The 14,015-nt window shown below is 48.8% G+C and overlaps 1 protein-coding gene across 7 annotated transcripts in view; it reads right to left on the reverse strand.

Moving 5' to 3' along the window:
* Atp2b2 (ATPase plasma membrane Ca2+ transporting 2) overlaps positions 1 to 14,015 on the reverse strand; it is a 327,223-nt gene that overhangs the window by 217,920 nt on the left and 95,288 nt on the right. The gene's annotated exons all lie outside the window — the stretch shown is intronic.

The following is a 14,015-nucleotide window of genomic DNA, read 5'->3' on the forward strand; positions in this document are numbered from 1 at the left end:
TTGCAGTTAATAATTTTTGTTCAAACAAGCGTCTCTGCAACTTTTGTTCTCACAGACAGACCTTTTTAGTTTAGTAATATTTTAAACCGCACCGTTTTTGCTGTTAGCTCACGTTTTTCTGTGCTGCGTTGATATTCCATGGATCTCAGCTGCAGATGCCTTGTGCTGGTTCTGGCGTCCGCCATTCTTAGCTTCTTAGCGGCTTCTGGAGCTTTTGAAATCATTTAGACTGCCTACTTCGCAGTCTACTAGGACACTATCTCCTATGTCTCAGGTGTTTTCACCATTTACATTAATAGACTCACACTTAACATTTACATACACTTTTTCGCAAACTCACATATAACATTTTTTGCCTTGCAAAGCATTTAGACTTATATTCAACATTTACACGTTTTTACAAACTCATATACAACATATTAACATCTACTTATTTATACTTTAAGGAAACTATAGAACTACTTTAGCAAATATATTTCTTATTAATTCTTATATACTTATATCCATTCTATCTTATTTCTTATTTAAACTTACATTTACAACTAGCATCTTACAAGCTTATTACTACATGTCTTAAGACTACCTTATATACTTCTTACAAGCTTATATTCTTAAAGGAACTCTATTGATCTATTTTACAAACTTATATAGGCTACCATCAGCATATATCTAACTTAGCAAACACCTAAAGATTTCTTAACACAGATCTAACAAGACAGAATTTTACAAACTCACATATCTTATATTCGTCTCTCTACTTCTTACTCTTAATTATTATCACCATCTCTATCAGAAAGATTCTCTTAACTAGACAGGAAGTACGTACATCATTTCTAAAGTTTACAGTTTATAGTTAGCTTTGTTATAAAGCACTGGGATTTAGTGAGTGTTGTCATTATAGAGTTGTGATACTTGTTGCTAGGGGATTGTAACATTCTCAGGACGAAGCCACACCCCAAAGTTGCGAGTGGGCCTTTTCAAACCAGCAGAGATGCACTGTCAACAGTAAACGGTTTTTAACTAGAGGCTGTCCCTTCACCCAAATTCATAATAGCTCCCCTAAGAACTTCAACTCAAACGTTTCTATCACAGCAGTACTTTTGGTTTGTTCTACTGAAAATTTTACGCTGAGGGTGAAATTATCATATTTAGCTGCTGCAAAGCTCTTCGCCAAAAACTGCACAGCTATTAGGTGGTATTTTAAGGATTTTAAAGTGACTTGTTTGTTCTTATAGGTAGCTTTTTGTCATCCAACTGCCATAAAAACTTTGTACAGCTATTAGGGTAAATAAGGCATTTTACCAACGGAGCCCTAAACCGCGAAGCGCCTAGTTCCGTATCCTTTCAATTTTTCATTGGAACTGACACTTAAACTCTTAGATGATTTTCCTCCTTCTTTTTAAAGGCTGTATTTTAAGTTTACCATGAATGTATTTTTGAGCTGACAAAAGTGTTTCAGGGCAATGTCGCCATCTTTAGCGGAAAAACTACCTTTCCCAGAATGCATTTCCCTTATATCAGTCCATAATAATATCAGTCCCACATCAGTCCCTTATATCAGTCCCTTATATCATTTCCCATAGTTCTTTTTGGGTCTGAGAGTCAACTGGTTCTCTTTTACCAGACTTGCTTACAAATTCTTGCCCGGGAGGTTTGAACAAAGTTTTTTGTTTTTGTAACGGGAGATTTGAACAAGCATTTTACATTTTTAGCTATGGCACATTGGGAGGTTTCTATTCTCCTCTGCTGGCTTCAACAGGTGTCTCAACTTCATCAGACACTGGCCCCTGAATCAGAACCACACCTGCCTCGTTAGCAGGCATTGAGGCTGGCATTTCTGATAGCAACTTTCCTCGGGGCTTGTGTTTGCCTTAGCCAGTCAGTGAAAAGCAAGATCATTTACAACAGCTTTTCCATTGCTCTTTCAGAGATTTTCTCCCACTGATCTTCTCATTTTGCTTGTTCCTTCCTTCCCCAGATGCAGAGCTTCAGGTATCTGTCTGCGGCTCTGTACCTCTGCTAGCTGCCTTTGGAGGTAGGGGCTTTCTTTCTCCCCCTGAATCTGCCTCAAATTCTAGCAGCTTTTTCAGGTCATGCATTTTCTGGGGAGGATTATGTCCCTTCTCTGTTTCTTCAGAGTCTTTCTCCCAGACAGTTCCCAGTTTGGTATCAGTTTATCCCCTCTACCCCAGAAACAGTTTCCGACACTACAGTGGTGGCTTTCCCTGCTACTGAAGGTAGGGGCTTTTGTCCGTTTCTATTTTTTGGGGTCTGAGGTTTGTGTTCATAAATCAAGCTTAGCAAGGGAGGTTTTCGCCATCTCTAAACTCCCATTAGGACAGGTGCTTTGCCTCATCAGGCCTTCACCTGGCCCAGTCCCCCAGTGGGTTGCATTTGCTTGTCCGGGTGCTCAAGGACAAGGCTTATGCCAGAGGCCATCACCCCTTAGGGCTACACTCCCTCATCTCATCGGGAGTCAGTTGAAACAAAGCTTTTCTCAAAGAGATGCTTTCTCTGATAGAAAAGAAAGCTTTACTCCTGGTTAGTTCTGTTCTTCCCTGGCTGGACTTTCCCCAGACAGCGTTCTGACTCGGCAGCACAACTGCTTCAGACACAGTTCAGCTTTACTGTTTTCTCAGAAAGGTCCTTTCTCTGATAGGAAAGCTTTTTCTCAGATTTCTTTTTGCATTTGTGGACCTATCAACCCCGGGACTTGTAGGAGAGTGGACAACTGTGCCGTTCCCACTGGCTTTAGCTTTGTTTTGTTCATTAGCAATCTTCCCCTGGGTCCTGCACCTTCCTGCCTCAGCTCTGTGTTCCAGGAAGTTTGCCACTGCAGGAACCCTAGTATCCCCGAAATGCACTCCAACTCAGAGACGCTGGCCAGTCGCCTCTGGGTTTTTGCTCAGAAGTGAGGATACAATGCTAACAGTTTCAGGGAATCTTTGCATAGGACAATTAGGAGGAGCACCTTTTCATTCTGAAATGCTCACTCAAAACCTTTGCTGCCTCAGCTCGGCTGTAACTGAAAAGCTTGGCTTTTTGCTTTTCTCAGGTGAAGTTTCCGGCCCTTTTGGGCTCTCTGTAGCTCTTCACCCTTACTCTCCCAAGCGTTTCCTTCAGGGTACACTGTCTTAGTAGGTTGAAGAGACAGAGCTTAGAAGGGGTTTTTAGAAACTTTTTCCTGCCTCCTGCATTGCAGGGAGGATTGTTAAAGCTGGAAAGAACTTAGAGGTTTTGCTGTCTTAAGTTTGTTGTTTTCCCTTAGAGCTAATCACAGGTGGTCCCCATACTAATCTCTTCAGGTGATTCTAATTTTTGTCAAATTTAGTTTTTAGTTTTTAAGTTTAAGAGAGCTTTTGAAAAAGATTAAGGCTTTTTAGAGAGATTTTTCCCCAAAAATTTTTCAAGAAAAGCTTTATAGTTTAAGAGAAAGATTTTTCCCCCCAGGAGAAAGACCAACTTTTCCCAAAACTTCCCAACTTTAAACTTTGACTTCTTACACGCCCATTTTTGCTTCAGGGAGAAATTACTTTCTCCTGCTGCTTGGATTTGGCTTTTCAGCTGTCCAGAGGTCAAAAGCTTCCATAGGAAACTTTTCCTTCCCCATAAGCTCCAAGAAGAGCTTTTTTACTACCCGAAAAGCCCAAAGAAAGATTTTTTCCCCAGTTTGCTTTCAAAGCCCCCAAAGTTAGAAAATTGAGTTTTTCTGTCTAGTTGCCTTACTTATTTTTTCCTACACAATCTTATACTTCTAAGTTTTTCCTAAACTATATTACTACCCTATATCTTATACTTATCACAGATAGAAATTGAGAAAGGGATAGAAGATAGAAAATTTTGACAGAAGAGAATTTCGCTGCAGCATCGGACATCCTTCCAGTCCGCTTTCCTTTTCTCTCGAGGATAAAACCCCTGCCTCACCAAAAAATATATATATATAAAAATATATATATTCCATAACACCGGCATGCCTTTCCACTGGCAGGGCTGACTCAGCACTTTCACCAAAAACTCTGTAATAAAACTATTATTTTCCTTTATCTTTAGTCCCTATTACTTTGTCTTAAGTCCCTGTTCATTTGTCTTTAGTCCCCCCTTTTTTTGTCCTTTTTTTCTTTAGTCCCTTTTTTCCCCTTTCTTTAGTCCCTTTTTTCCCCTTTCTTTAGTCCCTTTTTTCCCCCTTTCTTTAGTCCCTTTTTTCCCCTTTCTTTAGTCCCTTTTTTTCTTTAGTCCCTTTTTTTCTTTAGTCCCTGTTCACGGCGCCATTCTGTGGGGCGTTTACCCACCACCCCCACAGCTTCCCAGAGTTTTCTTGAGTGCGAGCAGCAGGAAATATTAGATAGAAGGATTTATAGCGGAGAATGTTGCGGAGATAAACAGATAGAAAATAAAGGATAGCCTCGAGAGGGCCTGGAACCTATTCCAACGGGCCCGGACTGTCTCTGGTCCAGGGTTTTTATAGAGACGCCAAGGGGTGGAGCAAAAGACCTCCTCCCCCAGCACAGCCAAGTGCAGACCATCTCAGACACCTGCACTCAGGCCCGTGGTCCTGATCATCCTCTATTTGGACCTGCTGGGTAAAGCCACGAGGAACCCCAGAACGGGCTCCCACACTCTCCCTCCCCGGGACAGGACACAGGAGCTGTAGATTCCAGGCAGTGAGTTTGAATAAAGAATTTCCCCTAGAATCCTTCTACAATGAAGGCTGAGGCCTTGACTCTGGGTAAACAACCCCTAGCTCAACTCCCAATCCATGTTCAGAGTTCCTCCACGGCCTGGTGGGTTTTTCTATAATTCTAGGGTTCCAGTTTACAGCTCCAGTTTATAGTAGAGTTTAGCTTCCACCCAGAGAAAGTTCACTCATCAGGCAGGAGGATAAGGATGGGTGGACCGACATTTGCCTGAGCCACTCCAGCTGTGAGAGCTGCTGGGTCAACTGTGTGCCACAGAATTAAGAGGCTTCAGTCCTCATCTGATAGCTCTGGAAGGGCAGCCCTGGCCTCACTGGGCCAAAGGTGCACCATCAGAAGGATCACAATTTCTTGGAGCTCTGAGAGAACCTACTTGCTGACCTTTTCTACACTGTCTGCCATCCTGGCACATGTGCCCTCCTCCATGTCTGCGGAGCTAGCAAAGCCACACCTCCCTGACCCCCTTGCTGTGGTCCCAGCTCCCAGCCACAGTTGGGGAAGCTTCCCCACACTGAAGATGCAGGAGCTTTGGTCAGCCTCTTTTCCCACATCAGCTTCCTCAACCTTCGTCATCCTGTGAAATCCCCTTTGGCACCTAGACTCATGGGTTCCCAGGATTAGAGTGCTGACGTCTTTGGGAGCTGGCAGTCTACATCCTCCGTCACGTTTCCTTTGCTCCCGTTTTCTTCTCGATGAAATGGGGACAGCCAGGTCCCTCCGAGTTTTGGAGTGAAAACGGACGGGACGCTTATCACAAACACATCGATCGGATTAGTTGATTTTCTGTTCCTGTACCGTGACCAAGAAGATTTATAGACTAGTTTATTTGGGCTATGGTTCCAGAGTGTTAGGGTCCATGCTGGTGGAGGCAAGGCCTGGTGGCAGGAGCAGGAAGCTGAGGTTGTACATCCTGAACTGCAAGCACAAAGCATGCACTGGGGATGGTGGGAAGCTCTGAAACCTTGAAGGCCAACTCCAGTGATGGACTTCCTCCAGGATGGCCATGCCTCCTAAATGTACCCGACAGAACCACCAACTAGGAACCATGTGTTCAAATGCCTGTGACCATGGGGGCATGACACATTCTCATTCAAACCATCACACGTAGGGGTTCAGGCCATACCTGGGCTTGGGAGCAAAGTGTGCGTTTGTAAGGAAATCCCCGGAGACAGAGGTGCACAGTGCAGATGGGGACCCAAAGGACCTCACATTGGGACTGAAGATCTAGGCATCTGGACTCTTACCTCAACTCTGCCACTACTCATTGTAGAGTCAGAGCCTGCCTGGACATTTTCTGATCTGGTGGCTAAGGTGATAATGGGGATATTCTGGCACTCCCAAGTCGTATTAGCGAGAGGACCCTACATTCCCATGGCCATAATGAATGCCTGGCTCATTAGCTCTGGTTTTAAAAACCATACCCACAGCATGCTGGGCTGGGCCCTCCTAGGATTGATTTGTTGCTCCCCAGACAATGAAGTCACTGTGAATACCTTTACTGACTTCCCTCAGTTAAGGGTGGGTCTAGAACACAGACGCCTTGCTTTCTTCGGAGAAATGGCCCAAGCACATGGCTCACTTCTTAGCAGAAAGAGTGTCATGGAAACTCCCCTGCAGTGTTGAGCAATGAGTTGGAATGGGCAGGTCCCTGCTAGAGCCCAACCCAAGACCCCTGGCCTGGAGTCAGGAGCTTCTGGCTTCTGTCATGGCTTAAACACAGCCTTAGCCTCTCCTGTGCCATTGAGATCCAGGCATGAGCAGCCTTGATCCCCAACATGCAGAGAGATGAATCTTGTCCTGGAGCCCTGCTCCCCAACCCATTTTCTTCTCCGTATGCTCCCCCCACCTCCAAGGTCTGAAAATAAAAGGGAGAAGTCACTCCATTTTTGTTATTCTAAGAGCCCACACTGGACTCAGGTATTGGGGAGGGGAAGGCGTTCTAGAAGTTTCCTTCTGCTATGGCCATCTCACCACATCTGTTTTCAATATGGATGTGCCGTCTCTAGGTCAATGCCACTACTTGGGTCTCCAGCTCCCCGAGGTGGGCAAAAGTTGGAGATTGTCCTTGCCTGGTATGGCAGTGAAGGGTCCTTCAGAAAGAATGCTGGGGTCTGTGAGTACAGTGTGTGGAGCCCAGGGGCATCTACAGTGGCAGATGTCTTGGAACAGGGTCTCCTGCCCTGGGTGCAGATGCCTGAGAGGTGGTGGGAGAAAGGCAGGGACAGGGTGTATGGTAGAAGGCTAGTAAGAACCCTAGACCATCAGGAAAGTCACCCAGAGAGGCCCGGGACCCCAGCAGCACTGAAAGAATGCCAAGTGGAGGCTCTGGAGAGTTCTACCATGCAGGAAAGGTGGGTACCATGTTGTAGTGGGAAGGAGCTCTGGGAAGTTTTGGTCTTTCCTAAGGATGAATCCCAGATAGGTCCTCACAAGGGAAGTCAGCATGGCCGGGATCCTCTCTGCATGGTGGCATCTTGTGACTTCTTGCAGCATCTCAGCTAATGCTTTCAAGCAGTTTTTGAGGCTGGAATTACTGACCCCTGGTAAGTAGTTCTAGAAGACTGTAACCTTGATGCCCATGCTTGTACCTTCCCAGAGTCCACCTGCTGGGTGATACAGCTGCTCCCTTCAGAGTGCTGTCCCTTGCTTTGGGATCTGCTTTCCCTAACGGAATGAGAGTACCAGCTAGAATGTAGACCTCCAATGGTCAGGTGGGGGCAGAGTCTGCCTGTCCCTATGCTTGGGCCTCACCGTGAGTACTGCTCCAGACTGAGCCTGCTGACCCAAAGCAGAGGCTTGAGGATGAAGGAGGCCAGCCTGGACCAGTCGATCCCAGCCATCTGCAGACCCTTCAGCAGAGCTGCTGGAGAAGCGGGGGTGGGGGCGTGGGGGTGGTGGTGACTCCTGCCTGTCATCCTAGCACTTGGGGGGTTGTATTATGAATAACTCTTCTAATCAAACCCCTTATCGCAAAGGACAATCTATCTCAGTATCTCCCTTAAGCCTCAGACTCAAACACTGGCTTCCATACTTAGAAATGGCCTAAGTGTGAAATTTTAAGTTATGCTTCTTTAACCATAATTAAAAAAAAAAAAAGTTCACTTAGCACAAAGAGCTTGATAAGTGTCAGCAGTGGCCAGGTGGCTAGCAGTGGGTGGGGGGGCACCTCATATGCTCTCCTACAAGGAGTGGCTGTTTATGAGTAAAGGGGAGGGCCGTGCTGTCTCCCACTTCTCAGAGGAAGGGGTGCTTGTCCACACTTGTTGGGCAGAAGGGCAGGGCCACTGTGGTAAGAGAATTATGTCTGAGTTAGAGGTCTTTGGTCAGTGTTTAGTTTCAGTCCCCTCACTGTGGGAAACTGAGGCTCAGAGGCAACCTAAGGTCACTCTGTAACCTGGTGATTGATTTAAAAAGTGGAGTGAACTCTGGCCTCCTGACCATATGTACTTTCTATTCTACCACAGACAGGGATGCCATATTTCATTCAGTCACAGATGGTGGAGGCTAGACCCCAGGAGGCATATGAAGATGGCTTCGGGGACTCTGAGCACATCTCAAGCCATGCGATCAAGACATCAACCATGCACGCGCGCGCACACACACACACACACACACAGACACACACACACACACACACAGACACACACACAGACACACACACACACACACACACGGAGAGACAGACAGACAGACAGACAGACAGACACACACACACACACACACACACACACACACACATGCACATATACACATATGCATGGTAGGTCCTGCCTGTGGGTGTCTCTGACACAATGATAATGAGGAATCAGCTCCCAGCTGACATCCTATGTCCTTCTCCTTTTAAAAAGTTAAGTCAAATACATTTCTGCATGGAATCTTCAGTTTGGGGTAGGGTTAATTAAAAGAAAAAAATACATATTAAAAGGCCAATTTGATTACTGCTGCACATCAGTGAGGCTATGAATAATTGATGGAACATCTATGTTAATTGCTTCCTGAATTTGTGATTTTGCTGCTGAATATCGAAGAGTAATTTTGAAATTAGTAATGATTCCCTTGCACCTGCATGGTCCACCCTGGCTGGCCTCTGTAAGAATACCATCCCATGGGTTTCAAAGCCACCTCTGCTCGCTGTCTATTCCCCTGCTCCTGACAGCTGGCAGCATTCCCCCTTGGCCAGGGTCTCTCAGGTTATCTTGTGTCAAACTCCCCAGAGTTTGCAGGAATACATGCTCCTGTCTCTACTCTGACCTGGCAGACCCAGGTGCCTGGCTCCACACTCCAAGGCCAATGCCTCCTACTCCATGGGTTTCAGTTCACTGTGTCATGGCTCGGATGGGTTCTAGTCCTAGGCAGACTGTTCCTCTGGGCTGTTCTAGAGCACACATCACTTAAACGAATCCATTGCTTTCCTCTGCACACCGCCAGCCCAGCAAACATGGCCTCGGCCTGACCCTCTTTGCTCAAAGCAACTCCTCCCCAAAATAACCACCAAGAGCCACGTTTGCCAGCTCCAATTCTGAACCCTACCAAGGGTCCTTTCTGTGACTTTCAAATGTTTCTTTCCAAGAGCTCTTCATGTACTCACAAGGGGCCTCTTACTGCTCTGCTGTTTCCTGGATGGAGCAGCACTTGGAGATATTAGCTAATTACCCTGGCATTTAGAACTTAGAGTTTGCCTCTTGCACGGGCTCTATTTTCTCCTCGCTTCTTTTTTCGTCTGTTTCGGTCCCCACGTCGTCCCTCAGACAAGGGCACAGGCTTCTGCTAAGCCTGTGTGTCACCTGGCTTGGAATTTGCAGGATCCTGGCACCAAAGGCTGCTTAGACTTCTGCTGGATGGGGTGCAGCTTTGCTTTGGGTGGCCCTGGCAGTGACCATGGGTGTTTCTTTGGGCTTTCCTAGGGATCTGCCTGACCACTCCCCACCCCACCCCACCCCAGAGCACACCAGGTAAGGCTTTCCTCATAATGACCTCTCTCCATCTCAATCTACCTGTTTTGAATAATGCAAAGCTTATGGTTCATTTAAAAGTCAGCAGGAATCAGCAGGTGGAGGGGGCAGTGGATCACCAGGGATCACAATGGATGGACTTGGGGGTGGTTCAAGGAGGAGAGGGGCTGAAGTGGGATTCTCAGGTTTGCCTGGCTCTGCTGCTATAGGATGGGGAGAATCAGCACATGGTTAGGCTATGCTCAATCCTCCAGGCAACAAGCCCGGAATAAATCCTCCATGGAGTCACCTGCTCTGGGCTTGCTGCCTGAGATCACAGTACAACTGCTTCTCCCTGGGAGGACCCTGGAAGGAAGGGATAGGATGGGGTTGGGGAATCTTTCAGGATCCGGCATCAGGCAAAGCCACCCATTTCACACAAGACAACACTGAGGCTAGCATGACCGAAATGGAGACTAGTGAAGGGAAACTCAAATGAAGCAATAGCCGGAAAGACCCCCGGGAAGAGCGGCAGGCGTGGAGCCCGTAGCAGACAGGATGTACCGCTGGTGGCAGCTGGAGCCTGGACACATGCCGGTGCCCACGGCATACACAGGTTATGGTAGCTCAGAATGAACAACAGCATATATCCGTATATGTGCGAGGCAGAAGTCAAAGGGAGCACCTGTAGCCGTTGGAGAAGTGGAGGCAGGGGCATGATAAGGATAGGCCCCAGTAAAACTGGCAGCGGAAAAGAGGCCTTTTTCACATGAAGGAAGAGGGACTGTCCTAGCAGAGTCTGCTGATGGCAATCAGGGGAGCCTTTCTGTTGGACTAGGTTGAGGGGTCTGCAGACCATGTCTAGGCCTCCAGAGGGGCCCGGGGCCTTCTGTTCCTCTCCTAGTGTCAGATGACGGAGAAATGGCGGGGCAGGGAACTTCTCAGTCTAGTCTTCCCCTGGGTTCTGCCTTCCCAGCTGCTGGGCTGAGCATGGCACGAAAGGCTGGGGAGCCTTTAGGAGATGGGGCCCGGCTGGTGGAAGTGGGTCCTGGGGGTGCGCCTTTGATGTCACACCCGCTGCTGGTGGCAGTCTTGTTTCCTCTGCTTCCTGCCTGCAGCCTTGTGAACCAGCTATGCCTCCCGATCCTGCCCCTGGGGTCGTGACCTCTACTTGTAGCCTCTTCCTTGGTGGGGTGATAGCCCCTGAGCTATAACTGTGAGCCCAAAATACCTTCTTCGCTTGTGTGTGAATGTGGGCTTGGCATGCGCGCAAATGAGCTATCTCCCCAGCTCCCCTTCCTGCTTTGCCAATTCTTTTTTTATTTGTTTATTTTTTTTTGAGACAGGATGGAGCCGAGGTTGGCCTCAAAATCACCGTGTAGCCTAGGATGACCTGGAATTCCTAGTCTTCCAGTCTCTTCCTCCCAAGTGCTGGGATTACAAGCACGGGCCACCGCACCAAGTGACCCATTACCTTTTCTTCCTCCGCTTCTTTCAGGCATTGGTTAGACTGATACAAACATGGGTGTTGCTCATACAGGGCGGGAGCTCTGAGCCCCACCCGGGTCCCCTGGATGACCACGGGCCAGTTGCAGCCATGTCTGCTGGGAGCACTATTGGAATCCGGGACTCCAGACAAGCTGATGTTTATAGAATAGACCCGTACAAGAATCAGATTGTGGTGGCCAGGATGGGGTGAGTGGGTGGGGTGGCAATCCCACTGTCATACCACAGAAACTCAAGTGATGCCCAGGGGCCCCAGACAATGCCTGCTTTTTCTCTCTAGGTCATCGGTAATGACCAGGCTTTGGGGTGGAGTGGGGGTGTCGGGGGTGGGACAGTGTCTTTAGTGTAACTCTGGGGCACAGTGGAGAACAGGTCCCCGTTACTGATTTCTGGTGTCTCCTGTCCCGGCTTAAATCCTTTGGGCCCAGCTAAAAGACCGAGGGCTAGGGAAGCCTGAGACTGGGCCACAGTCAGGCCTGTGTCCCCAGAACTCCGGTGCCTTCTTCTTCCTCTGACCTCAGAACAGGCTGTTTCCCTAGGGATCTTCCTCAGGTTTGGGCACTCTGAGAAGACCCTGGCTGTGCAGTGTCTGTTCTGATAGCCCAAGAAAGAATAGTCTCTCCTGCAGGCCCACAGACATGTACTGGCAGGTAAGGGCAGGGTGGGCCTGCGGGTCTGGACCCTCCCTTCTGATACTGAGCCGTAGGGGAGGGCGCCCCAAACTGAGAGCCACTCATGACTTCCAACCTTCAACCACCCACTTTAGGCTCAGACGACATTCACAGAGGCACCTTGTATCCTGATCTCCGCTCCTTCCATGGTTACGACAGTGCCGGGACCCAGAATTCCTAGGTCTGAGCCTAGGTTGTCATCAAAAGCTGTGTGACCTAGGGTGAAGGGCACAGCCTCTCTGAGCCCGTTTTTGTGTTTGTTTGTTTCTTTTTTCACCACTGTGAATCGAATACTATCAAACACCTGCCAGAGTGGCTAAATTGAAAATGAGCCATTGTGCCAAGACTGAGGAGGATATGGGACTACAAAAAGCCCACGAATGCCAGCCCAAGAAAGAGCGAGGAAAAACATGTCCACACCACTGAGACTTGCACCGAAGGTGTTGAAAAGCACAGAGTGCTTCCCTGACGGGCGCCTGGGGTGCTGTCAGCCCCACCGCCACTTCTGATCAGGCTCCCTAGGGCACTGGGATCTCTGCTTCCTTCCTGTGACCCCAGCACACCACGCAGGACATGGCACACTGTATTGCTTAGCAAATGAGTGTCACAGAGGGCGTCACTGTGTTTCAGAATTCAGGGTCATCAAGAGCTGGGTGATCTAAAGGATGCTTCTCCTAACACAGCCCTAGAGAGTGTTCTGGCTGCCCTCCACTGCCTCCTGTCTCCTCCCCCAGCCCTCCCCCTGCAACTACACCTACTCCTCAGCCTCTCTCCTCCTCCTCTTTGCCGGTTTCCTGCCCCCACTCTCTTCTCTCTCTTCTTCTCCCTGACCCCCCTCCCCTGTTTCCTTGTCTTCTTGTCCCCATCCTTCTACTCTCTCTCTGTCCCCTCCCTGTCACTCTGTTCTCTCTCTGTCCCCTCCCTGTCTCTCTGTTCTCTCTCTGTCCCCTCCCTGTCTCTCTGTTCTCTCTCTGTCCCCTCCCTGTCTCTCTGTTCTCTCTCTGTCCCCTCCCTGTCTCCCTGTTCTCTCTCTGTCCCCTCCCTGTCTCTCTGTTCTCTCTCTGTCCCCTCCCTGTCTCTCTGTTCTCTCTCTGTCCCCTCCCTGTCTCTCTGTTCTCTCTCTGTCCCCTCCCTGTCCCTCTGTCCTCTCTCTGTCCCCTCCCTGTCCCTCTGTTCTCTCTCTGTCCTCTCTCCCTGTCCCCTCCTCTAGCCCCCTATTCCATGTTGTGGGTCAGTGCAGCAATGTTCACGCCAGGCTGAGACAAGAGCTTTCTCTTTCCTGATCTTTCTTAGCATTTCAAAGAGGCTGAAACTCCAGGCTTTTCCTGGTGCACAAGGCCTACAGAGCCAGCTGCCCACAGCCTTTCTGGAGGAAGTCTGCATGGTCACAGTGCGTGCATTCTTTAGATGTGCTTCTGTGCTCCTGCATCTAGCGTTGGTCTAAAGCACTCACTTTCCTGATCTGCAGAAAAAGCTTCCTGACCCCAGTCTCACACCACGTGGACTGAGAGCCCCCACCCGCCTGTGGAGAGCCCGATAGGCATGCTCTCCTGCAAGTTCTGCTGCGCCCGTGTCCTGGATGTGTACACTGAGGCTCCAAGGTGCTGGTGCTTGCCCAAGGTCATGCTACCAGCAGCCAGCAGCAGGCCTTGTGGCCCAGAGCCAACTCCAGCTGCAAACTCAAGGTGAACACAGTCGTGCAAGCTGGCAGAAGCCACAGCACAGGGGTATCTTGGGAGGAAATGAAATGGGGCTCCTGGACCAGGTGGAATCTGAGCTGAGTCCATTAGGGACAGATATCCAGCTGGGTGGGCGGGACCGGGGAGTTGGGATGACAGGTGCCTGGGTTACTGGGGCAGGGCAGGAAAGCCAGCTGTGATGGTTGCCCACAACTGGGGACCCAGAAACTACAGATGGGCACTCTGAAAGTGACATTTGTGGGCCGCAAAAGACTGCCCATAAGAATACGCATGGGAGATTCTTCTCTGGCACCGCCAGGAGTCAAAATATTTCCACAAAGGACCCATGTTCCTCATTATGTGCAGAAGTGTGGGCAGGGTTGATTGAGGTCTTTGCTGTGGCCAAAATGCCACTAAAACTTCCCTTTAAGGGCACTAGCCATCGGAATCCGGCCAACCCATTGAACTTTGGCCCTAGACTTCCCGAGCTCTGAAATGGGGAAGGTGCACAGGGTTGCATTCTGGGAAAGGCTT

This window comes from Peromyscus maniculatus, chromosome 3, assembly GCF_049852395.1.
Source record: "Peromyscus maniculatus bairdii isolate BWxNUB_F1_BW_parent chromosome 3, HU_Pman_BW_mat_3.1, whole genome shotgun sequence".
In the NCBI taxonomy this organism is placed as follows: domain Eukaryota; kingdom Metazoa; phylum Chordata; class Mammalia; order Rodentia; family Cricetidae; genus Peromyscus; species Peromyscus maniculatus.